At 49.2% G+C, this 23,217-nt stretch overlaps 1 long non-coding RNA gene across 1 annotated transcript; it reads left to right on the top strand.

The window, feature by feature from the left end:
* The first annotated feature begins 5,194 nt into the window (after positions 1–5,194).
* Positions 5,195–22,293, top strand: LOC109363847. The gene is made up of 4 exons (XR_002109675.2): positions 5,195–5,291; positions 6,030–6,091; positions 7,993–8,089; positions 17,073–22,293. It is a non-coding gene; the product is annotated as an uncharacterized LOC109363847 (long non-coding RNA).
* Positions 22,294–23,217: the final 924 nt, after the last annotated feature.

The raw sequence follows: 23,217 nt of genomic DNA, 5'->3' as shown, positions 1-23,217 counted from the left end.
AGCAAACCAGTAGTGAATTGTTTATCAAATAAGGAGTAGAATTTTCCCGTTCTGAGTCTACGCTTTCTTTACGCTCCTGTCGTGGAAGGATCATTACGTGCACTTTCTGCACGCGAGAGGTGCGTGGATTCACCGTGTGCGTCTCTGCGCCCTGCCTTGCTCATGACCACAGGGCTGCATGAGCTTTGGTGATCACAGAGGTCTTCTCCAACCTTCATCGTTCTGTGGTGCTGTTCAGGGACATGGCTAATGGACACGGTGGGGATGGGAATGAGTTGGGCTTGGAGATCTTCTAGGGACGTGGTTAGTGGGCGCGGTGAGGATGGGCTGCTGTTTGGGCTTGAGGACCTTGGAGATCCTTTCCAGCCTTCCTGATTCTATAGGTCTGAAGTCAATCCTTGACTTCCCTGGTTGCCTTCTGTCTTCCACACCACCTCCCTGTCTATTTCCCGTTCGTCTCCTGGTGATATTTAGCTCAAAATCTTCAAAAAGGTTTTCATCAGTGGATGTGCATTTTGAACGTGCCTGTCCCTTAGCCTGCAAAATGTCCAGGCCACCAGCTTACTCTTCATCTTCGTCTTTAATCCTTCTTCTGTTTTTTGTCACTTTCTGCTCAGCTCGTTGTTTGTTTTTTTTTTTTAGTTCTTAAAAGACTTAATGCTCTGAGGAGAAAATATTCTTTTGGAGAATAAAACACTTAGCAGAAAAGTCTCAATCCACAAAATGGATTTGTTTAACTTAATTTGTATTAGCGGTACCAGCGTTCTGCGTGTGAGGTGCTCCAGAGCACAAAGAGGTAATAGCAGTCCCGAGGTATCTGTTTATCACACTTGTCTCAGTATGATAGTTATAATTAGAGTCTAGGATTTTTCCCACCCTTCTCATTTTTGACACAACTGCAATTCATACAATGGGAAATGCTAATCAAACATGGGTATGGCGCGTGTACAAAAATATCTCTTTTGTGCTGAGATCTTCATCCTCTCCCTTATTTCGACTGTTAAATCCCTTATAAAACTACTTCTGTTGGTTAGTACACTGTTTTTTCAGGGGAGCATAGGAAGGGGTGTTCTGGAGTGGGTGAAGATGCGCTGTGTGAGTGGCTGCAGGAGGGAGGTGCAGACGGACCACCACCAGCCATACGCATCCAGTATTCCGGCAATTTTATCTGCTAAAAACGTCAAGTATCAGAAATATAAAAATAGGATAAACACATGTTTGATTCTCCGTGCTAAAAATACATGTTTATATTAGAAAAAAAAAAAAAAGATGTTTTGTTGTCCAGAGCCTTCCTGATACTTCTTCATCCAAGCAGCTCTCCGCAGTGAGGTCCCTGACGTGCACATTTTGGTTGGTCACGGAGGCTGCAAAGTCACTCCAGGCGTGCTGGCGCTCTGCTCTGCACTGAAATATTTTCCAGGTTTGTTTGTTAGGTTGTTCTGGAATTATACGGTTTTGTTTCTGAGCCAGAGCCATGAGTAGCCACACGGATGGGTATTATTTTGCACTGATGTACATGAAATTACCTTTCTTCAGGGACCAGCTTGGGCTTGGTGCAGTGTTTATTCTGCCCCTTTAAAAGCATGTATAGGCTGACACGAAGGTAAGCAGAATTCTGCATTTCCTGCTCCAGCACCATCACGTAAGGGGCAGGGTTCTCCCAGAAGAGAGAATTTAAGGAAAATTGCTAAGGACAGTGGTTTAGACTGGAGGACAGTAGGAAACTCCTCCAGAAGGAGAATCTCACCCCTGTCTTCCTGTACCAAGGAGTTTTAGCCAATGAGTACAACCTTGAGCACAAAAAAGCCCCCAAATCAGCATCCCGTACTGACACAGGAGGTTATGGGCATCTCTGGCTTTATGTGTGCAGGTGGGGGTGGTGATCTGCGTCCCTCCAGATAACGTCGTGCAGAGTGCAGTGTTAGCCCAGTGCTTGCTCTCCCGTTGCTCCAAGTGCTGCTCAGCCCATGGTGGGAACCAAAATGCTCTCTGGGTGCAGCACCCCCCAGCTCCTTGCTGGTGCGGGGCACGCGGCTCAGCAGCATGCAGGGAGGAACGGTGGGGAAGCCAGTATTGCCGATCAGATTTGCTACCAAAAGATCAACCCCCGTGCTCCTCCTTTCTTCCTCGTCTCACCCGATTGCTAAACTGCTGTTAACTTTGCTCAAAGGTCAGTGTGCAAATCCAGTTTTTTCGGTGCATGATTTTTCAGGTGGCACCTTCCTGAGGCAGCTCTCAGTTGGTAAGTCAGGTTGGGCAGCCCTGAGCTTTGTTTCTTTTCTTTTCCCCTCCACGTCTGTTTCTGGGAGTGCAGTGCCTGCAGTGACATGGTGCTGCTCACCAGGGAACGTTTCTCCCACGCTGATTTTAGGGCTCCACGTCTGTGCCCAGATTTGTTATTCAGAGTGGTGGGAGTCTCAAAATCAAATGACAGTCACCTAACTTATTATCCCGTATCACTGCTACAGTTCTGGATGGCTTCCCACCTTTCTGTTTGGACGATTCCTGCAAAGGAGGGTTTGTTTTTTATCCAGAAAACAACAACAACAAAAACCTCATTTCCTAAATCCTAAAGTTTTTGCTTGGGAACTTTTTGGGAGAGGTTGATTTGCAGGAGCCCAGCTCTGGGGAAAAATGACATCTCTCTTCAGGTTTGTGTACTCTGGGATGAATCCCAGCTCTGAGAATGCCTCACTGGAGAGCATTGCATTGACTTGGGTGGAATTAGGGCTCTGCTGTCCGAATCACAGACGTGGCAACTCCTCGTGGTGCAGAAGGCATTAGGTTGAGGGGCTTACAAATCTGGCAGTATTTATCATGCTGAATTGTTAGCAAACTGGGCTGGATTAACTTGTTATCAGTTACTGAGCCTTGTTTCCCCTCTGCAGAGGGAGCAGTGCTGCTGGGTTGGGTGCTGCTCAGAGCAGGTGGAAGTTGTCTGGGCTGCCCCATCGTTAGCTCATGGGCTCACAGTAAAGCAGTGCAATTGGGGTCTCAGTTTCTCAGATAAACAGCTAGTTTTCAGTGTTTTGTTTGTTTGTTTGTTTTTTTATTTATTAAAAAAAAAATCTTTTTCCTCAGCTCCAGCTGGTGCTGGTATAGGGCTGCGTGGTACGTGTTGTAGACGGAGTTCCTTCTTTTTGACTGGAGCTGAGATGAAGAATTAGTAGTTAAAAGAATAACTACATTTTCCACTGTGATCAAGGAATTAGATAATCTGGCATGTTTGCTTAAGGGGTCTGTATCTTGGGGCTTATATAGGGCAGTATTAAAACCCCGAGCCTTCTTATTATGCCAATACCCAGAAGATTGCTTAATGAGAAGTAAAGGGCCTCTCTCCAATTACGAGGGAATAACTGTATTAAGTTCCTGTGTTATGTCAACCTGCTTTGATTTGATTACTGCAAAAGAAATGGATTTATCTGTCAGTGTTACTTAATTAAGCCTTCTCACTGATGTTTTGCAGAGTAATATAGTGTAGTTTGCACATTTAAGTCTAAATACAAAGAAAATTGGTCGCAAGCTAAGAAACAACCCCTGCAGATAAGGGGTAGGAGCCATTGCTTGTCGTTTTCTGTCCGGAGTCCAAAACTTTGAACTTTGGTGGAAGAACTTGAGCACTGTGTGGGCTCAAAGGAGAGCAGAGCGAATGGGAAGGAGCAGCCAGCTCCACAGTGATGCATTTCCTGGATCTCTGGAGGGATGTGATCATACAGTAATTAGGGTTGGAAAAGACCTCTGAAATCATCAAGTCCATCTGCCAGCCCACCCCACCATGCCCACCGACCATCAACTTCACTGCCCATCCCATTCCCTCGGCCTCCCATAGCACTGTGCTCCGGGCCCCTCACAGCCTCACTCCCCTCTCTGGACACGCTCCGGCACCTCGGTGTGTTGTGACGGAGCCCAGTACCCATTGGCAAGGTGGGAAGAACACGCATGGTGCACCAGGAAGGGCATCTGGGCAGGGCTCAGCTCTCCGGGGCATTTGGAGCATTTGGAGGGGGACTGTGGCTTTAAACACAGCTCAGAGTGTTTGCTTAGGTGCCTCGTTAAAGCGCCCTCAGCATGTGCATTCTTAAAATATAAATAAAAATGTCCCATGCAGCAGCCTGAAAAGCTTTATGGCCACATAAATCTTGCTGCTAGCCTTGACCACGAACCAGCGTGAGGGGCCGTGACAGCAAGTGTTATTTCAGATTAGCTGGCTTTTACATAAAATAAGTACGCTAATAAATACAATTCCTGGTGGGGAGATGTGAGAATAATGCCTCCTTGTTCAGAAATGCAGGGGTCCTTCCGTCAGCACTGCTCTGCACATCGTCCTGCTCCTCCTGCAGCACCCAGCTGTGTGGCTCTAGGTCTCCATTCACTGTCCATGTGAAGAAGTATGGAGCAGAGGTGTGGAAAACATTGCGGGTTGTGCCTCATGTCAGCGTCTCTCCGTCTGCGTTTCCCTTGCTAATCTTTCTAATGGGCTTTGTATGGATTTTGGAAGCGTGAGGGTGGTACGATGCCCATCAAAGTCAGTGGGATAATATCCATTGATTTTTAACAGGCGATGGATCAGGGCTCTACAGAGTTAATTGCCTGTTACATAACACAAATGATTTTTAAAAATATGCCTAATTAACCTAATAGAATGGTTGATCTGATCTGTCAGGTAAATGATACACATTTTCTTTCTTTTTCTGGAGCTTAATTAAATATTTACCTAAGAATGTCTTGTGCTATTAACACGTTCATCTGTTATTGAGATAATAGGGATTGTAACTGGGAGAAAGTATTAAACTGAACAAACATCTTGGCTTTTGATATTGGAAATCAACCAGATTTGGTCCCAGCACCCATATTTCCAAGTGCTGATGCTGGATCTCTTCTCAGTGAGTGCCTGCCAGCCCTGTGGTCTGGAGGAACCAGTGCCAGGTGGAAAGGCAGCTCCTCGCCTGCGTGTTGTTGGGGGCACTCAGGGCTTCAGCAAAACCAAACACAGATGTTTTTGGCTTTATTGCCTGGCAAAAGGCAAGAAATGGTGCTGTGTCGTTGGTATGCTGCACAAGGATTGTAGAGTCCATCTCTCGGCTCCACACAGCACCACCAGGATTCAAACCCTGTGCCTGAGAACGCTGCCCAGACACTTGCGGATGGCGTAGCATCTCCGTGTGCTGTGACCTGGTTTTGGTGAGGAAGCTGCTGTCACAGTGCCGTGGAGTCACAGAATGCCCCGTGTTGGGAGTGGCCCATAAGGATGGTGGAGAGCAGCTCTTGGCTGTGCTCAGGACCAGCTGCAGGTCAGAGCAGAGCTGTGCTGCAGCTCCCTCCTTGCACCCGGTGCCGTAGCAGGGCATGCCCACAGTGCCCCAACCCTGCTGCATCAGCTGCACGTGAGGCATTTGTGTTCAGCTGCAAAGTTCAGAGCAGATGGCAGCAGTGCTGGTCCTTTGGTCCTTACCCCCAACAGCAGCTTTCATCACTGTGTGCACAGAGTGATGCTGTTCTTAAAGACACCCTCTGAAATGGAGGCCGAAGCCACCTAGATACCGGTGGTCTTAAATTATTGAGGGGGGTCTCTCAATGACTGCATTACATTTTGAGTTAATAAAGGGAAAAAAACAGTGACATGCTTGCCTTGGGGAATGTGCTTTTCTTGGTACAAATGCCTGAACAGGTTTTGGAAGTGGGATCCTAGCTGGGGTGGGGAGGAGCTGCTGTGACCCCAGTGCTCCTGAGGCGCCCGTCCCAGCTGGGTCTGTTTCCTCCGTGCTGCTCATCCCTGGTGCAGTGCTCGCTGAGCTGCCAGGGCTGCTTTATGCTCAGACCTCGGGGTCCTGAGGGTCCATCTCATTGCTGCTGTGAATTTAAATGAGTTAATTTAAGCAGTGGGTCAGAAGCCACTACCGTCGTAGTAGCCCCGTGCCTGATTCTTAATTAAAGGCAACAGGAGATTAATTTGAAACATTAATTTAAAAGTGCCTATACAAAAGGAAAGAATTATTGCAATAAAGCCTAAAGAACTTTTTTGTCCCTAGATGTAGAAGACAGAACTAGCTCAGGGTCCTGGGGGAATGCAGGACATCCTAGTCCATCCAGGGTAAGTATATCTAATCTTTTTCCCCAAACCAGACTTCCTGCCTATGTAAATTCACAATCTTAACTACGAGTTTTACACCTGATTGCATAGAGGAATGGGCATGCAAAGTTGGCTGTAGTTTTGTCTTTCCTTTGAAATCTTTTTTTTCTTTTTTTTTTTCTTTAATTTTAATATTCATGCCTGATACTGTGATTGAATCTGGCACCTGCTGCAGATAGCAAGAGTTCCAATTCTGTCTGGCCGGCGACACGGAGCAGCACTGCGGGTGCTGACTGCTGTGTGAGCTCTGTTTTGGGTTTCTGCATGCTGGCACCCCCAAATTGGGCAGCCCTCCTTCCTGGGGGGACTCTCGGCCCCACCGTGCATACACTGCTATTTCCTAGCTGGGCAGAAAGTGCCCACACTCTCACTTACGCTCCAATTTACCCAGTTTGTTTAAATTGCATTTTAATTGTTTTCTAATGAATGCAAAGGATCCTGGCTGGCAAGCAGTGCCTGGGCTCCTCCTTCCCCACAGGGCAAGTTTCTGGGTGGTGTCCAATGTGAGGGGTCCCCAGACACCCCTGGGGGGACCCAACCCCCCACCCTCTCCCCTTCTCCCCCTGCTCAGCATCCGCTGCGTCATCGCTGCTCACATCTGTCAGTTTTATTTTTATCCCCTTTTTTCGGGCTTGACACTTGTATTGCTTCCTGGGGAAAAATGTTTTGAAAAGTAAATTCGAAATTTGCACACAACATTATTTATGCATGCAAAAACTTGAATGTGAGCTTACAATTACGTTCTGAGATGTAAAGAAAAGAGCGTGAGCCTGGGGAGAGTTCTGGAGTTTCAATCAGGCCGCACGTGGGCTCACACAGAGCCTGACCTCTCCAGTTCCTCTTTGTGAAGCAGGGCTGACATTTCCACGGCAGGAAAATGGGTTTCTTGTGCCTACCTCTGAGCCTGAGGAGCACAACACAACGTGACTGTGCCCAGGCCTTGCTTGCAGTGTGGTGCAGAGTAAGGCTGAGCTGCTCGGAGGTGGCAGAGGGCTGTGCTGAGCGCAGGAGTGCTGAGCCCCAAAAGCACCGACCTCAGGAAGGGCTGCTTCATGGAGTCATAGAATCACAGAATGGCCTGGGTTGAAAAGGACCTCAAAGATCATCCAGTTCCAACCCCCTGCTGTGTGCAGGTCGCCAACCAGCAGCCCAGGCTGCCCAGAGCCACATCCAGCCTGGCCTTGAATGCCTGCAGGGATGGGGCACCCACAGCCTCCTTGGGCAACCTGTTTCGGTGCCTCACCACCCTCTGGGTGAAAAACCTCCTCATATCCAAACTAAGCTTCTCCTGTCTCAGTCTAAGACCGTTCCCCTTGTCCCGTCACTATCTGCCCTCACAAACAACCGTTCCCCCTCCTGTTTATACACTCCCTTCATATACTGGAAGGCCACAATCAGGTCTCCCCACAGCCTTCTCTTCTCAGTGTTGTGCCACTTTGCACACCCACACGCATGCAATTGTGTGTACATAGCAGTGAGGTGCTTAGGACAGCAGGTTTCTACATCAAAATCAAACCAGAAAAGCAAAACATTGAATAAATACTTAATTCCTGCTCTTGCATGTGCTGTGGGCAAGAAGGCTGTGTGCTCAGGGAGGCCTTTGCAGGACTGCACAGAGCAGGAGCCTCTTCTCTTTTGCCCATTCATGATTACACACAGAGCAAACCAAAGTCAGTTACTAATGAGATAAAAATTGGAAACAGCTTTAAAAATGCTCTGTAACACATCACTTTCCGTGGAATAGATAAACAGCAAAAGGGGAAATAATTTGTGTGGCCGACTTGAAGCGTAGGAGGGAAGCGTGGACCTGTAGGTTTTGAGAAATGCCATTAAAATGTGTAAAATTGTGTTTTTCTCCCCAGAACTATGGAGATGGGACTCACTATGATCATATGGCGAGCAGAGACCTCGGGTCACATGACAATCTCTCTCCTCCATTTGTCAATTCCAGAATACAAAGTAAGACACCGAATTTCCTGATTTGACTCCATTGTTGAGATAAGCAAATGGTTTTGGAAGTGCTGAGCTCAGAGTAAAGCTCCGAGGGCGTAAAATCCCTCATCCTCGTTTCTGGGGCTGCTTGTACGAAGGGTGGGAACACGGGTTTGTTTTTTTCAGCTGCAGCACCATTTCAGAACGTTCACGAGTTCTGTTTACTGACCGGGGCTGTGTTTTCCTCTGCGAGGGGAATGTGAGTTTTGATGTGGTGACTGCAGTGTTGCTGGAGGAGGTGCACGTACGTGTCCTAAGGCAAAGCCTTTCCTTTCTGGAGATGCGACCAGCTGGCAGCGGAAATCAGGACGTGCTCTGAGCGGGACTGAGCAGAATAGAAAGGGCTTTCTGAAAGTATTCCGACTGTATGTTCACAAAAGGGAAAGGGATAAATGGCGGTGGGGGGACACTGGAGCCTTTGTTTGCTTTGGAGCGCGCTGGGCGCTGCCTGCTGGGACCTGTGTGCAGCCTCCCGTGGTTGGGATGCTGGGAGCAGCAGGTCTGCTCTGCCCGCGGCACTGCCCCTCTCCACCTCACCCCTGTGATAGAAATCTTTGACACCCCTGCGTCCCCATTCAGCGTGAAGCGGGGCTGTAATTACTCGTAAGCCAGTGATAGCGACTTTTTTTAATTACAGTTGATAAATGAGTTTGGTTAAAGTAAATATATGATGTAAAAATATTAGTAATGTTTGCGCTCGGCCAGGATCACACCCTTCTTCTGCGGCTGACAGTGAACGAACCAAATGCGTTGCTATAAAGGGTTGAGTGTGAGCCAGAGAAAACACGGAGCTGTAACTGTGATACATCATTCTTCAGCTCCAATATACGTCCCTAAAATACGCCTCGTCTTTTAATACTGGGAAATATTAGTGAGTTGTTTAACGTACGGGACAGTGTTGGAGCTTGTAGTCGTTTGTATGCACTCACATACACGACATGGTTACAGCAGTTTTAGAGGCTCCGATATATGCCAAAAAAAGCATGGAAATTTCAACACTCCCTTCTTAACTCACGCCATGGGGCTTAGGTAGTGCACAAAGGCACTTCACAAACAGCCACGCACTTCTGTGCAACCCACTGGGCTGCGAGGTGCTTTCAAGTTGAACCTTTAATTTGGATCTGAAGAACTTAAAAGTCTCTCTCGCTTCTGCCTGCCCTTGGGTTACAGAAAAACCTCATTCCTGTCTGATTGTTTTTGCCATCTCAGTGAAAATACTGGTTTCGCCTGATTGAAGAAATAGTTGTTTTCTAGAAGTGCATTTAGAGTCAGAGGGAATTAAGACACTGGGGATTCCAATTACAAATTCTGGATCCTCAGTGTTGCTAGGAAGTCCCAGTTGTCTCCAGCAGAGTGGTTTGCATGGCCTCTGCTCACCTGGAGGTGGACTCTGTGCTGGAGGTGTCTTCTGCAGCCCTTGGTGTGAGCCGGGATCGTGTTGGTGACCTACCAGTGCGTGCTCCAGGCACCCTTATTTTTGGCTGTGGATACAATCTGGAATTTTGGGCTGGCAGCATGGCAGCTGATGCTCTGCTCACACCAGCTGTTATATGTGCAAGCCTGTGTGACTGAAAAGGAGCCTGTGTGCTGCTGGGACTGCTGGCTGCCTCCTGCAGCCCACAGCCACGGCTCAGCCCACCTCTCCAGTAGTTGGGAGCACTCCTCCTCATCTGTCCGGATGGGCAGCAGAGCTGGTGGGGTTGTGCCTGTGGGTGCCGCGGTGCTGCTGCTGTGTTCTTGGATGCAGGATGTTGGTACCGCAGGAGCTGGGGACACGGGGCTGTGTGGATGTTTCCCTCCCATGGAAATGCTGTGGTGAAGCTCAGCTCCATTTCTGCTGTTTGAGACTAGAGGACGGGCCACGAGTGTTGCTGATAGTTTGACTGATGCTCACAAAGTGCTGCCTTAACAGAGACGTCTATAAAATCATGCTGATCACGCCTGCATTGGTGGCTTGGGAAGGATTCCGAATATTGCTGCCATGAAGGTGCACGCTGCAGCTTAGTGAAGGTGTCCTGACCCCCAGCTCCCATTACTCCAGATGTGTTGTGTTGCTGCTCCATTCCTGTCCCTGAATTGTCTCAAGGTCCCCAGCACCGCTGGTGCTGCATGCACTGTGCCTGTGGAGGTGGGCTGTGCAGTTCACTTCATGCTCTTCCTCTTGGCAGTTGATGAAGAGCCTCTGATTATCACCTGCCCTGACTTGGTCTGATGCTGTTGTGTGCTGCTGCCTTCCATGGAGCCGCTCCTGAGGGGGGAGCAGCAGCCAAGGGAGGGCCTGGCTTTATTGCTTTTAAAAAGCATGATCGATGCATTGATTAAACACATCTGGCTTGTCTTTGCAAGTAAGCATTTATTATTGCTAATGCTGAATCAGAAGCGGGCTTGATAGTTGTGGGATTAATGTTAAGTTTTACAGAAAGCACAAAAAACGGCAGCTCATTGGATTTCACGTGCTGCTTCTGTCCATGTGCTGCTTTTAGAGATGTGCAGTTGGCCCCAGCGCTGTGCTGTGAACATTTGTCTGGGCTTCTCTCTGTGCTGACCCGTGCTCGTGTCTGGGGCTGAGCACGTGCTGGCCTGCAGCAGAAAGCCCTGGAGCCCCATGCACTGCTGGGCTGCAGCTGGGGCCGTGCAGAGCGGCTGCTGGTGGAGGCCGTGTCCTGTGGACAGGCTGTGCCCACCTGAGGGCTTACGTTGTGTTTTACTTTCCAGGTACTTACTTTTAAGATGGATTTTCCTGCAGGGCAGCAGAAGTCACCGCGCTGCTTGCATGGTGCTCAGTTCCTCAGGCTCCTCCTGGAAGTATTGTGTGTTTGAGCACTACTGACCGTGTGTGCTCCTGAAGCCCAGGTGTTCTGCGGGTGTTTTTGTGTTCTTGGGAGTAACCACAGAGCGCTTCCTTGGCCTGAAAAGAGCAGTGTTGCGCGGGGCAGTGGCTGCACTGGGCACAGCACTGGTTCTCCTCCCTCCCCATTTCCATATACTCCCTTGCTGAGCATTTTCTGTCCTGTTGCATTGGACACCTTGCTGGCACGTGAGGCTTGTACCAGTGCTGTGTAACTTTTATTTCTAGCTGCCTATAGCTCAGCGAAGCACTTTGCTGCAGGGGTCAGATGGAGGCTTCAGGTGCTGTGGGAGAGCTGCTGGCATACAGAGTGACCCGAGTCCCCCGGGCTGGAGGCTGGAGGCTAGAGGTTGGAGGCTGGGTTGATGTCTGTGCTGTGGCAGCTGCTGGCTCGCTGAGCTCAGCTGTGCATACAGGGATGTGCTGCGGGGCGCTCCTGGCTGCCGCAGTCTGGGGACGGGGAGCACTCAGCCTGGGAGAGAGCTGGCCCTGACACAGTCGAGAGTGTGGGGTGTAGTACAAATAGAAACAGGAGAGATTAAAATATAAATGCTTTCCTATTCTGCAGCATGGAATCTGCAGCTGGCGTGCTTCTCCCTTCCACCTGCAGGACTTGTGGTGCTCGGAATGGTGTGATGTGATACTGGAAGTCCTGCCCTGCTTGCTGCTGCGGTGCTGGAGGCGGTTGTTCAGGTGCTGCTTTGAGCTTTGAGAGGATGTGGCTCAGTGGGCACCGTGGGGACGGATTGGCAGCTGGACTGGAGGATCTCAGGGGTCTCTTCCAACATTTATGATTCTCGGATTCTATAAGAACGCATATTGTTTGATTTCAGTAGGAGCTGGCTGGTGATCTAGTATGCAAAGACAAGTCTGTTCCCATTGCTAAGCATGAAGTGAGGAACGGATGCAGTGACTTGGGCTTTCTTCCCTCCTAATTGCCTGCCTCAGATCGGCTTAGGGCTGTGCTGGTGCTGGAGGCTGGGAGCCGGCAGACCGGCGGCACGGCTGCGCTACTGGTGGACGGTGTTGGAAGGAGCCTTTCTATTTTCCGTCTGCAGAATGCGTGCCGTGTATTTTGTGAGGATATTGTAAGATTTGATAAATTACTGTCTGGAAAACATCCTGAGTTCCTTGGATACTCTGTGTACATGCCAAATTTTAATATTATTTTTAATGCTGTGATAGCACTCGTCTCCATATGAATATTGCTGCGGTATTTGCTTTTAATCTATACGGCCTTGATTCTGTTACTGTTATTATAAATAGAACTGGAATTTTTGCAGATTAGTTAAGTTTACCCAACACGGCATTATAAGGCCTTGCTTTCAATTGCTAAACTATAAACATTAGGGATGAAATTTTCCATGCTGTGTATCTGACTCAGCCCGATTATTATTTTTTTAACCTTCTGCAGAAATGATTTCAACATTTCCTAAAATGAGATTACATTTCATCCTGGCAGATTTTTGGTTTTCTCAGTTAGCGCCTGGCACGTCAGGAGTTTTAATTCTTTTTCACACCACTCCTGTTATGTCAGGTGGCTTCAGGTCCCCGTTTGCAGCTGGAGGAGTGGAGGTACAAGGAGGACCGGGAGGAAAATGTCGGGAACTTTCCCAGCAATTTTCAGTCACACATTTGCAGCGCAGAAGGTTTCGATCATCTCTCCATCGTGCTGCTTCCCTTCGGCCATCACAGTATGGGCACACATAGTCAGCAGCCACTTGTTTGTGTTGGTTTGTCCGTAGCGGTATCGTTTTCTCGGTGCTGTGCAGTTTGTTGGTGCTACGAGTTGGGTGTTGGTTAGAGGAGTCTGACAGCCCACGGTGGGAAGGAATTGAGACGTGACTATTACACGCGCCAGAAATAAATTCCATATGACATACGGAAAGAAGCACAGGACGTTTTTCTGAATAGTAGTCAAAGGTGAATTTTCAGGAATTACAAAAAACTGTTCTCCAGAAAAATCTGCAGCCGTCCGTCTGGCGGCAGCTCCAACTGAGGTGACTTTCAGCAGCAGAAAGTCTGAATCCAATAACTGTAAAGGTCAGGAGAAGCCTTCAGAAACCAAAGGACTGGAAACCTGAGGCTCCAGTTCCTGTTTGAAGAGCTGCACTGGTGCAGCGACGGGTTCAGGAGGAACCTGCAGGTGCGATGCGACCCACAGCTCAGGTATGTGGCTGCCCAGTCCCCAAAGGAAACCAAAGCGGCCGGATGGCAAGAAGGTCTTTGGCGTGGTCCGGTGTTTGTGGATGGAAAACGCGCTGGGAGTGTGAGCGGTACCGCCGTGTTTATCTGTAGCAGCTCTGGCCTGGGGGAGAGCGGTCCCACCACCCAGCATGACCGCCCGGCACAGGCAGAGCCCTTGCTGAGGGGGTGGAGACCAGGTCCACAGGGCTGGTGTTGGCTGGCAGGCATGAGTCGACGGGTGGGTTGGTTGTGTGCAGGCAGGTCTGCATCTGGCACCTTGGCTTTTTGGTCGTGTAGTTGCATTCACCCCAAGACGCTCCTTCCAAGCACCCCGCTGGGTTCTGCACGAGTGTAGTGCCTGCCGGCCTGGCCGCGTTCCTCTCATCCCCATGTGAGAGCAGGAGGCTGACGGAGGTGGCTGGAATGCCTGAGAGGTGGTTTTCAAATAGACATGCATCCAACAAAAGCTGTCCGTTGGATTTTTTTGACCCAGTTTTGAGTTGTTTCGCCCACCAATATTTCTCAGCCTTCAACCTTCAAAACCAGAGCTGAGCAGTGGAATGAGTGCGCCCCGTTGGGTGCTCTCCAGGCAGGGCATTTCTGTAAACACATCTCAAGGGCTATGTTACGAAGCAGCAGCTCATTTCAGACGTGCTGCGTGCCGTTTTTCAGCGGCCATGTGTCCAAGTCTGCTTGTAGGTGGGGGCTGGTGGTTCCCTCCCCGCTTACATGGCTGCAGCTGTAGAGGATTTCTCCCTGCCTCTTTTTCTGGATCACTTTTGGCAGTTTGTACACAACAAAGCAGAAGTGCTTCTGGATAACCGCGAGCAACAGTTGTGAGTGTGGCTGTGCAGGGTGCCAGCGCTGAGCGCCTCGCAGCTCAGATGCAGCAGTTCCCTTTTCTGTGATAACCACAGTGAAAATCACCCTTTCCACAGGAGCCTGGGAAGAGACCTGGCAAAGGCTTTGTGTAAAGCACTGCGGGTGTTTCATCCTGCTGCCTTGTGTCTGCTGCTGCTCTCATGGCTCACCTGCATGTGAACAAAGGTATCAGGAAAAGCCCGTGATAAAAAGCATCTTGTAGACAAGGGTAGGAATGCTGCACGTTCCACCCCAGAGTTAAGGCCTGGACCTCTGTTGCAGCCCCAGAGAGAAGAAAGGACAAGGACATTTCGATTTATTTGGGGAAGGAGCAGCAGATGTATAAATAGAAACTGTGGACTGTGGCAATTAATGTCTGCGCACTGAGCAAAGAATTGAAATATTATTTTGTACTACATAGTTTTCAGTGAAGTTTACATTCCGCTGCATTTTGTTCTCAAGCAAGTCCAAGCATTTTTCAGAAGCTGTTTTGTGTGTCCGTTGTGTTCTGCGTAGCGTGGCGTGGAGTAACGCTGCGTGAAGATTTTGCACGTTTGGTGGGTATTCAGGGTACAGATTGCACTGAGCTGCGAGTTTGCAGAATGCAAGCTGAGCCTGCCAGCCTCAGAGTGGGAATGGGATGGCAGTGGGGCCACCGAGCCCCAGGCTGCAGTGTGGGGCCGTGCAGTTCCTGCTGCTGCAGTAGGGCTGCATTGGAGCCTGCCGATGGGGTACGTGCAGAGCGGGAGCTGCTGGGCAGGTTGTGCTGCACACAGGCTGTGTGGAGGCACTGCTTCTGTGTGCTCCTGCGTTTTTCTGCTTTCCAGCCACGTTATGGCAGGACTGGAGCGTGCGCCGACATCTGTAAGGCACCCAAATGGTTAATGAGCTTCTGCCCTTTATAGAGATGAACTTCGTTTGGCTTTCAAATAAGCATTTGCTGCTCTTCTCCAGCTGAGCTGATATTAGTGGCAGAGGGAATTTGAGCTCACACCTGTTTGAGCATTAAAAGAAACGTATAAGTGACTTCCTTAAAATATTCATAGAGAGGAAAAAATTCAATTTCTGCTGAATCTCACCTCGCCAAGACAACCACTGGTAGGCACATTTAAAGGCAGAAAAAGCACCGTGAACAAAAGCCTGGGCCGGGGGTGTGGGTGAGGCTCCTTGCTGTGTGCAGGGCTGCCGGTGGCCGTGGAGGTGGAGGCTCCTGCAGGACACGCTGGCCTGGATGTGGGGTGGGTTTTTGTTGCAGCTGGAGAGCATACATGTGGGAAAATCTGTGAAACAAAACAAATTTGTTGAATTACTGGGTCATTTACATAGCTCCAGTCATGGTCGGTTAAGCAGGCAAAAACAATGGTTTTGTTCTGCTCTCTAGTTAAGGCACAGAATGTGTAAAGCAACGCCGAGCTAGCTGGATAATTAATAATCATTTTGAGCCTGTGCTTACCTTCAGTCTGAGCTTCCCAGCGCATGGAGATGTTCAACCAAATGAAGCTTTAGCTAAATTGGGGCGGCTTCTTTTGGTAGGCCTTGGCGTATTCCCCTGCAGCACAGAAACAGGTGAAGCCACGGCTGCGTGCACCCAGCAGTGACCAAACCTTCCCTTAGTGGCAGTGGGGGCTGAGAGGCAAAGCTTTGGCAGCACGCTGTTGGCCGGCTCAACCACCATCCGTATGGCTGGGGCAGATTTCAGAGGTCTGCAACCTCTGGCACGGTCAGAGTCAGCGTTATCTCATTGGCTTCTGCAGGGAGGCAGTGTGGCTGTGTAACAAGAAGTCGTTTTTGCTCCCGTCGTTGCATTTTTAATCCTCTCTCGCAGGGCTGCTTGGCTGCGATGCCCGCCCCGCTCTGCAGCTCAGCTCGGAGCCGCGCGTATGGTCAGATGCACAGAATATACAAAATCAAATATAAAAGAGCTCCGATGAAAATGATAAAAAAGGTCTGACAGGAGAGTACGGCAGCCCTCCGCAGCACCGTGCCGATAGATACGTCTTGCCATATGGTCTGAATTAAGGACAGCACCGGTTCTCACACTGTACGAGGCTGATGGTGTACCAGGTCCGTGCTTTGATCCTCGTACCACGTGAAATGAAAAGATACGGAGCACGCATTTAACGGGAACCATTGGTCCTTTAATTAGATTGTATTTCTTTTTAACTGAAATCAGAGCGCTCTGATGCGTTTCTTCATTTTGCAGACCTTTGGTATGTGGATGCAGTCTTAAGCGTATCCCATAGTTCTAAGAAGAGCACAGAATTAAAAGTGATAAGGATATTCTGGGGAGCACACGGCCAACCAGACATGCTAAAGAAGAAATTAACTATCAAACATTGAAAAGGGGCATTTTTTGTATACATATACAGTGTGAGTTATTTGGGAAGAGTGGTTTTGATTCATTCTGGGGTGAGAAAACGATGTCGTTAGGTCAGAAAGGATTTACAAGCATTTTTTAAATCGTTGTTTAAATACTTACTGATTATATCAAATGTTCACATACTTCCTACTGTTTATATCTTCATTTATTACGTATCACTAGAATTAAAAATGCCCAGTAGTGGTGCACACAGCAACCAAACTCCAAATACGCCCTCCAGCAGTGTCTTTTCTTCTTCTGATTTTACCATTTGTGTCAATTTTTTAGCCAGGGAATCCATTCCAAAGCCAGTTTTGACCTGGATTTGTGGTTGGCTGAGATTACGGGTCCCCCACGTATGGGGAGCAGCACCCAGAACAGAAATGAAGACCTGGAGAGAGAGCTCGTTTTAGGAGCTGCTATTTGGGGATGGCCCAACGGCAGCAATCTTAGTCATTCCTCACTTCAGTTAGTAAAACAAAGCAAAAAAGAAAAAGAGAGGAAAGACAAAAAATGAGAAAATCAGTAAAACTTCAGGGTAAGTGTTGGTGTCTGAGCGCTGATGCGGCTTTTGAAGCACTGAATTACTTACTGATAACACAGAGCACAACAAGGCAGGCGTGCAAACCGAGCAACTATGATGTTCTTAGCAATAGCTCACATTTAGCTTTGCATATTGGAACCTCTTTTCACAGGGGAAGATGGTGCTGTGTAAATACACAACGTGAAGGGGAGCTGGTACCAACTGAGAAATAAGTGTAGCAAGAATATTCTGCGCGGTTGTGCTATGAATAAATACTGTGATGGGAAGGGAACCAGCAGCCTAATGTGGATGAACAGCCACGGTAAAAGGTAATGTAGGAAAGGAAGGAAGAATGTAAGATGGAAAACATCAAGCGCTGTCGGGAGAATGCATGGAATGAGGGCGAATGTTAAGAAACAATAATACCAAAGCAAAGATGGAAAGAGAGAAGGAAGACTGCGTGAGGTTAAGATAAATAACCACGGAAGATTATTGCGATGCATAAAGAAAAAGAGGTCAGTAAAGCTGATTTTAGGACCTCTTAGAGATGGAAAGGGTAATTTATTGACAGATGATGTAGACACTGCTAAAAAATAAATGGATTTTTCGCCTCAGTGTTCACAAAAGAGGATGGGGAACAGATGCCAGAATCAGATATAGATTTCCCAGGAGAGAGTCGAGAAATATTGAAGGAAACAGGGATTATTCCGGAATGGGTGATCACACGGTGGGTGAGAACATCAGTAGTTGGATTAAACTCCATAGAGGAGCCGTCGTGGAATCCTTAAATAAGAAAAGAGAAAGGAATATTTATTTGTGGAAAAAAAAATCCGCCCAAACCAGCTCTGCCTTCCATTCCTTACTGTCCTCTGCTGTCACATCAGTGACCCCGAGGAGCTCCGGGTTTGTCCCGTGCTGTCGGCTGCCTGCCACTGCGTTCAGCCTCACTGCAGAGCTGACACTGGGCCGGTCTGAACCTGGGCCTGCAAAGCACTCATTCCTGCATTTTGATGCTCTTTCCGACTCTCCTGACGGCTTAGAAGAGTGCTGCTCTTGTGGCACGGTCTGCGGGATGTGACCCTGGCTGAGCTTCGTGTTGTGAATGACAGACATCAGCGTTGCGGTGCGTTTTCCTGCCAGCCCTGCTGCTGAGTCTGATGCTGGTTTCTTCAGAGCCGTTTCTGGCCGCCCAGCTTTGCTATCAGATGTTCTCGTGCCTCTTCCTGATCCAGATTAATTAGTTTATTGTGTTGGTTGGGCTCTAGTGTATCCACGGGAGCGAAGCCTATAGGATTGGCTGGCAGTAGCCGTTGTTAAAGTTGGAGGAAAAGCAGGATGCTTGATCTCCATTCAGCAGGCAAACTGCAAACCCCGTGGGAGGCAGCGGGTAGGATATTTAACGCAGAGCTAAATCGTAGAAAGACTGTGCTGAGGACTTGCGGTCTTCTACGTTGGAAGAGCAGCAATTAAAATTTAGCAATATTTGGTGGAAGAAGAAGCAGGCTGGAACTTGGATTGTCCATCTGGTGGAGGCGATCTGTAACATTTGGATACCAAGCTGATTCTGCAAAACACTTGTTTTTAAAACCGTGCAGTACTTCAGAAAAAGAATCCAGATCAAACAGTTTCAGGTCCCACCAGGCAGCAGTTTCCTTCCAGTCCTTTGGAAAGCTTTTTCAGAAGTCCAAACTCTTTCTTCTGTCCCGAGAGGGGATCCCACCTTCTTCCCAAATGCAGCTGCCGGAAGATTTTCTCTGCCCGTTTCTCATCCCTGCAGCTGCAGGGCAAAGGTTTCAGCAGGGGCAGTTCTGCCTTCCTCTCCCCTTCTTGCCTCGACCTGCAGCCTGCGCATCCCTGTGGCTCTGCTGCTCATCCCACGGAGACGCACCTGCTGCTGCCTCCGCACGGCCTCGCTGGTGGCACCTGGGAGATGCTGAGGGTTGAGGAATAGGAAAGTGGTTGGTGGGCTGATGAAGCTCCTGGAAGTTGACCTGGATTTGCGCGGAGCTTTCTTTTAAGGCTGATCTCTGTAGAAACATCCTGTAGATGTGCAGTAGCTTGGATGCTGCTAGGTATGCCTGTTTGTCACCGTGGCATATGCTCAATTCTGCCACCAGCCGCTGCAGTGGCATCTCTTGGGATGCAAGGGATTGCAGAGGAATCTTTGAATAGATGATAAATTCTCATAATCCCTGTTGTGTGGATGGGAAATCTCACATGCTTCCAGAGATGGAGCCTATCACCTGCAGCCATCCTCTCGCAGGCGTTTTGATGCTCCAAACAGCATCCTTATAACTGTGGTGTCATTAAGGTTGGAGAAGACCTCCAAGACCACCGAGTCCCACCCAGTCCCATCCCCACCACCCCACCACCACGTCCCCCAGTGCCACATCTCCACGGTTCTTGGAAATCGTGTTCCTTATTCCTCAGTTGAGGCGGAATCCTAAATCCGCTCAGTGTGGTCTCAGTTTACCACTTCTGGAAGCTGCAGAGAGCCCAAACCTGTCGGAGCAGTAGTGGTTATGGGAAGGAGTAATGCTCACAGCTTCTTCTTTCAGTTAGGCTGGGTTGTGTTGGTGTTAGACTTGTGGATGTTCACCCGAGATTGACTTCCATTATAGAGGAACTTTAGCCTTCTGCTGTAAACTCAAAAATCGGCTTTCCATGCCCTGAGTCAACATTTTCCGTATCTGTAGCATAGCCCAAATCCCTGCCACTTAAAAACCTATTTTGTGCTGTTTTGTTGTTGGATTCGCAGTAGGACGTGACCAGTGGGGCTCCAGCCCTTGAGTCTTTTTGCTTCTCTCTGTAGTCTGAATACGGACCGCAAGTTCACTACCCAAATTGGAGTCAGCCCAGGGGGTCCCTGCAGCCCCTCCTCCAGGGGAGCCCGGCAGGCTCAGCAGGCAGCAGGATGTGCTTGAAGCAGGCTGTGCCTCCATCGTGTCGCCAGGCAGTCCTTCCCAGTATGTTTTGTTTGACGAGATTTCACCTCTTTGTACGGCGGAGCAATTCTCTGTCTAACTTTTGATTTTTTTTCTAACATGCGAAATGTTTTTGATCACATTATATGGAGCTGTCATCACACCCTGAACAGTTGCAGTCTCTGTGCCTGCTCATGTGGTGCACACCTGTAACATGTTGGGAATGGACTTGGCTTTGAAGCTAGACTTGTTCTCTCATAAGAGCCCACATATTTCTTCCATCATGTAATGAGATTTGCTGATGATACAGAATGGAGGGGAGCGAGCTGCACTTTAAAGAAAGGCAGCATAAAACACAGCTTTGGCCACAGCTCTGCAGATGGACCTGGGCAAAGGAGCATCTGAATGTGGCTCTGTGGAATCACAGGGATCGGCGTGATGCTGTCTCTGTCGTTTACTTTCAATGCTTTCAAGATTATAAAATGCACAGTAAAATGATTGCTTAAATGCGGGGTGGGAGTAAAAGGTAAAAGGGGGGGAGAGGGAGGAAAGATGTGTTGGTGAGTGCTTGGGGAAAGCTGGTGGTGGGGAGGGTGCGAAGCTCTGCAGGTGTTGGGAATGGAGATGTCCCCTGCGCCGGGGCAGCCGTGCAGGATAAGGGGGGAAGAAGGCAATGTGAATCTGCTCTGCTCTGATAGTGACAGGAAGAGAGGCTGTGCCAAGTGAGAAACCAGACTGGGCTTTGGTGGCTGCTGGGCACAGCTGGGGAGCTGGGTTGTCCTGGGCCCGTCTGGGTGAAGGGAGCAAGGTGAGGATTTAGGATTCTGCCTAAATGGAGGAGTAAGGATTACACCATGGAGATGTGGCACTGGGAGACCTGATCAGTGGGCATGGTGGGGGGAGAGGGGTTGGGTGAGTCTTGGTGGTCTTGGAGGTCTTTTCCAACCTTAACGACTCCATAGTTACAAGGATGCTGTACTGTTCTGCACAGGTGCTGGTGTTTAATGGAGGCAGACAGGTCTGAGGGGTGATGGAAAGCAGTACATGTAAACCTTCACCCAAATACAAAACAGGAGTATGGGGGTTTTTTTGTTTTTTGTTTGTTTGTTTGTTTGTTCATTTGTTTGTTTGATTTTTGGAGATAATGGTCTGAGATTCGTGAGCAAAGGTTGAATAAAAGTCAAAGGAAACTGTTTTGGCACTTTGTAAGGGATGAGTGAGGCCACATCCGTAATCCTGTGCATGGTTCTTGTCACCTTATTATTAGAGCTGTGTAAATCTGGCAAGGATTTGTATTTGCCAAATATACCCCTGGCCTAGATTTGGGCTTATATTTGGAATTGGGGCCAGTTTTAACGCCTGTGCAGTTGGTAATTTTTGCCAGTTCTAAGCGAAATAACAGGGAAGAGGATAATGAAGGACAGGAGAGTCATCAGAGCAGAAAACTAAGGAAGGTAAAGGAATCAAAAAAAGAAAAGGAAAAAAAGGGCAGAGCAATATGGAGCCCATTCCCTCTTTTCCACCTACAGCCCTTGCAGTCTTTCCTGCTTCTTTGTTCTTCCCTCTGAATTTAGAGGGATTGAATTAAGCTGTGCACTCTCTCTGCTCCGCTTGTGCTCTCACATTCTTTTTCTCATTTGCAGACTTCCCTCTTTGCCTCTCTTTCATCAGTTCCCCCACCTCCAGCTCTCCTCCCGGTGTCCCTGGGTGCACGTGCTGACTGTGAGCACAGCTCTGGCCTGCACAGCGCATCCTGTTGCTTTGATGTGCTCGCATACCAGCGAGATTAAAATCCTGAGGATCGACAAGCATTGCGCTCGCCTTGATGAGCGGAGCCTCGCTAACACTGCTGGGGGAGAGGTGACTTCTCATGTCCTCTCACCCCATGCACGGGGTCGGTGGAACGTGCAGTCTCTGTGGGGCTTTCCCAAGGTCTCCTTGCTGTGTTGCTGGGTGAGCTGCTTGCCCTGTGGGTTCTGGGTGAATCCACTTCCCCTGGCAGTGCCTGCAGTGCTTGAGCAAGGTGGAAGTTAGTCCACCTCTTCACCTTAGCATCATCGGATCTTTCTATTGTGGAGGTGGATGAGGGGATGGGATGGGAGCAGATGAGGAGTGTGCCTGTGGAGAGGACAGGAGGAGCTGGTATAGCGGCCAGGGTTGGTTTTGCAGATGGATTTTGCTCACCTAGGTAGGAAGTTGTGACTCCTCAGGATCACCCAGAAAACCAAGGGCAAAACCAGAATAAAATCCTGAAATCAGTTCCTTGAAAAGAGGTTATAGCGAGGTGGGGTCAGCGTCTTTTCTGAGGTAGGAGATACAGGATGAGAGGCGGTTGTGCTGGGGAGATTCCGTGTGCACGTTAGGAAACATTTCATCTCCTGAGGAGTGCTGATGCCCTGGCACAGCTGCCCAGGGAGGTGGTGGGGTCACTGACTCTGGAGGTGTTCCAGAACCACAGAGATGTGATGGTGAGGGACGTGGTCAGTGGGCACGGTGGGGTGGGCTGGGGTTGGACATGGTGGTCTTGAGGTCTTTTCCAGCTTTGGTGATGCCGTGATTCAAGAATCCCTGACTCTGGTCATCGGTGCAGGACAGTGATTCTGTGTTAATGCGAGTTCCATCCAGCACACGCCGTGTGTGCCGGGCAGCTGTGGGTGTGCAGGTAAACCAGAGCCGTGTTGAGTTTTATGACAGATCCTTGTCTGTCTCACATAGTTGCATAGGTTGGGTGGACAGGGCTTATTGCATTGCTGGAGATTGTCTTCAGTGCTGATTTGATCAACCCAGCCACATTTACATGCAGTGTAAAAATAACACAGGCATATAGGAGGCCGTGCAGGGATGAGCTGAGATGGCCATCAGCTGTGAGAACTGCCCCGTTTGGAAAGGGGGGAAAGCTGGGAGGGCAGCTGCAGGGCAGGTTGGATTGCAGAGAATCCTTTTGGAAGAGCGAGGGATGGCACAGGGGTACTCGGTCTGGTGGCAGACAGCACATCGGTGCTGAGCCAAGCGGAGGCCAGATGTGATGAGGCCTTCGTGCAGAAATCCAGAGCAAGTGCGGTAGGGTTGTCTTAATGGCCAGCAGTAGGGCCAGGTGCTGTCCTCAGTGCGAAATGGAAACGTTTCCGCGTTTGCCCTAAGTCTGGCTGGCGGGCAGGTCAGAAGTCCTGCAGTTCCTTCTGCTTTGCGTGCCTTGGTTCAGCATTCCGCATACTCTGTGGATGACATCGGAGAGTCGGTATATATTTTTCTTGAAAACATATTATCTTTGGATATCCCCTCTGTGCTTTTGAGTCTGTGCTCTTCTTTCTTCGGAGGCAGCCGATTAGGAGGCAGCTGCTGCACTTTGATAACTTTCTGACAACACCTGAGCTTGTGAGACCCCCGCGCCCT

This window comes from Meleagris gallopavo, chromosome Z, assembly GCF_000146605.3.
Source record: "Meleagris gallopavo isolate NT-WF06-2002-E0010 breed Aviagen turkey brand Nicholas breeding stock chromosome Z, Turkey_5.1, whole genome shotgun sequence".
In the NCBI taxonomy this organism is placed as follows: Eukaryota; Metazoa; Chordata; class Aves; order Galliformes; family Phasianidae; genus Meleagris; species Meleagris gallopavo.
Note: the sequence above shows the minus strand (reverse complement) of the source record. Positions and strands in the feature narration are given on the sequence as shown.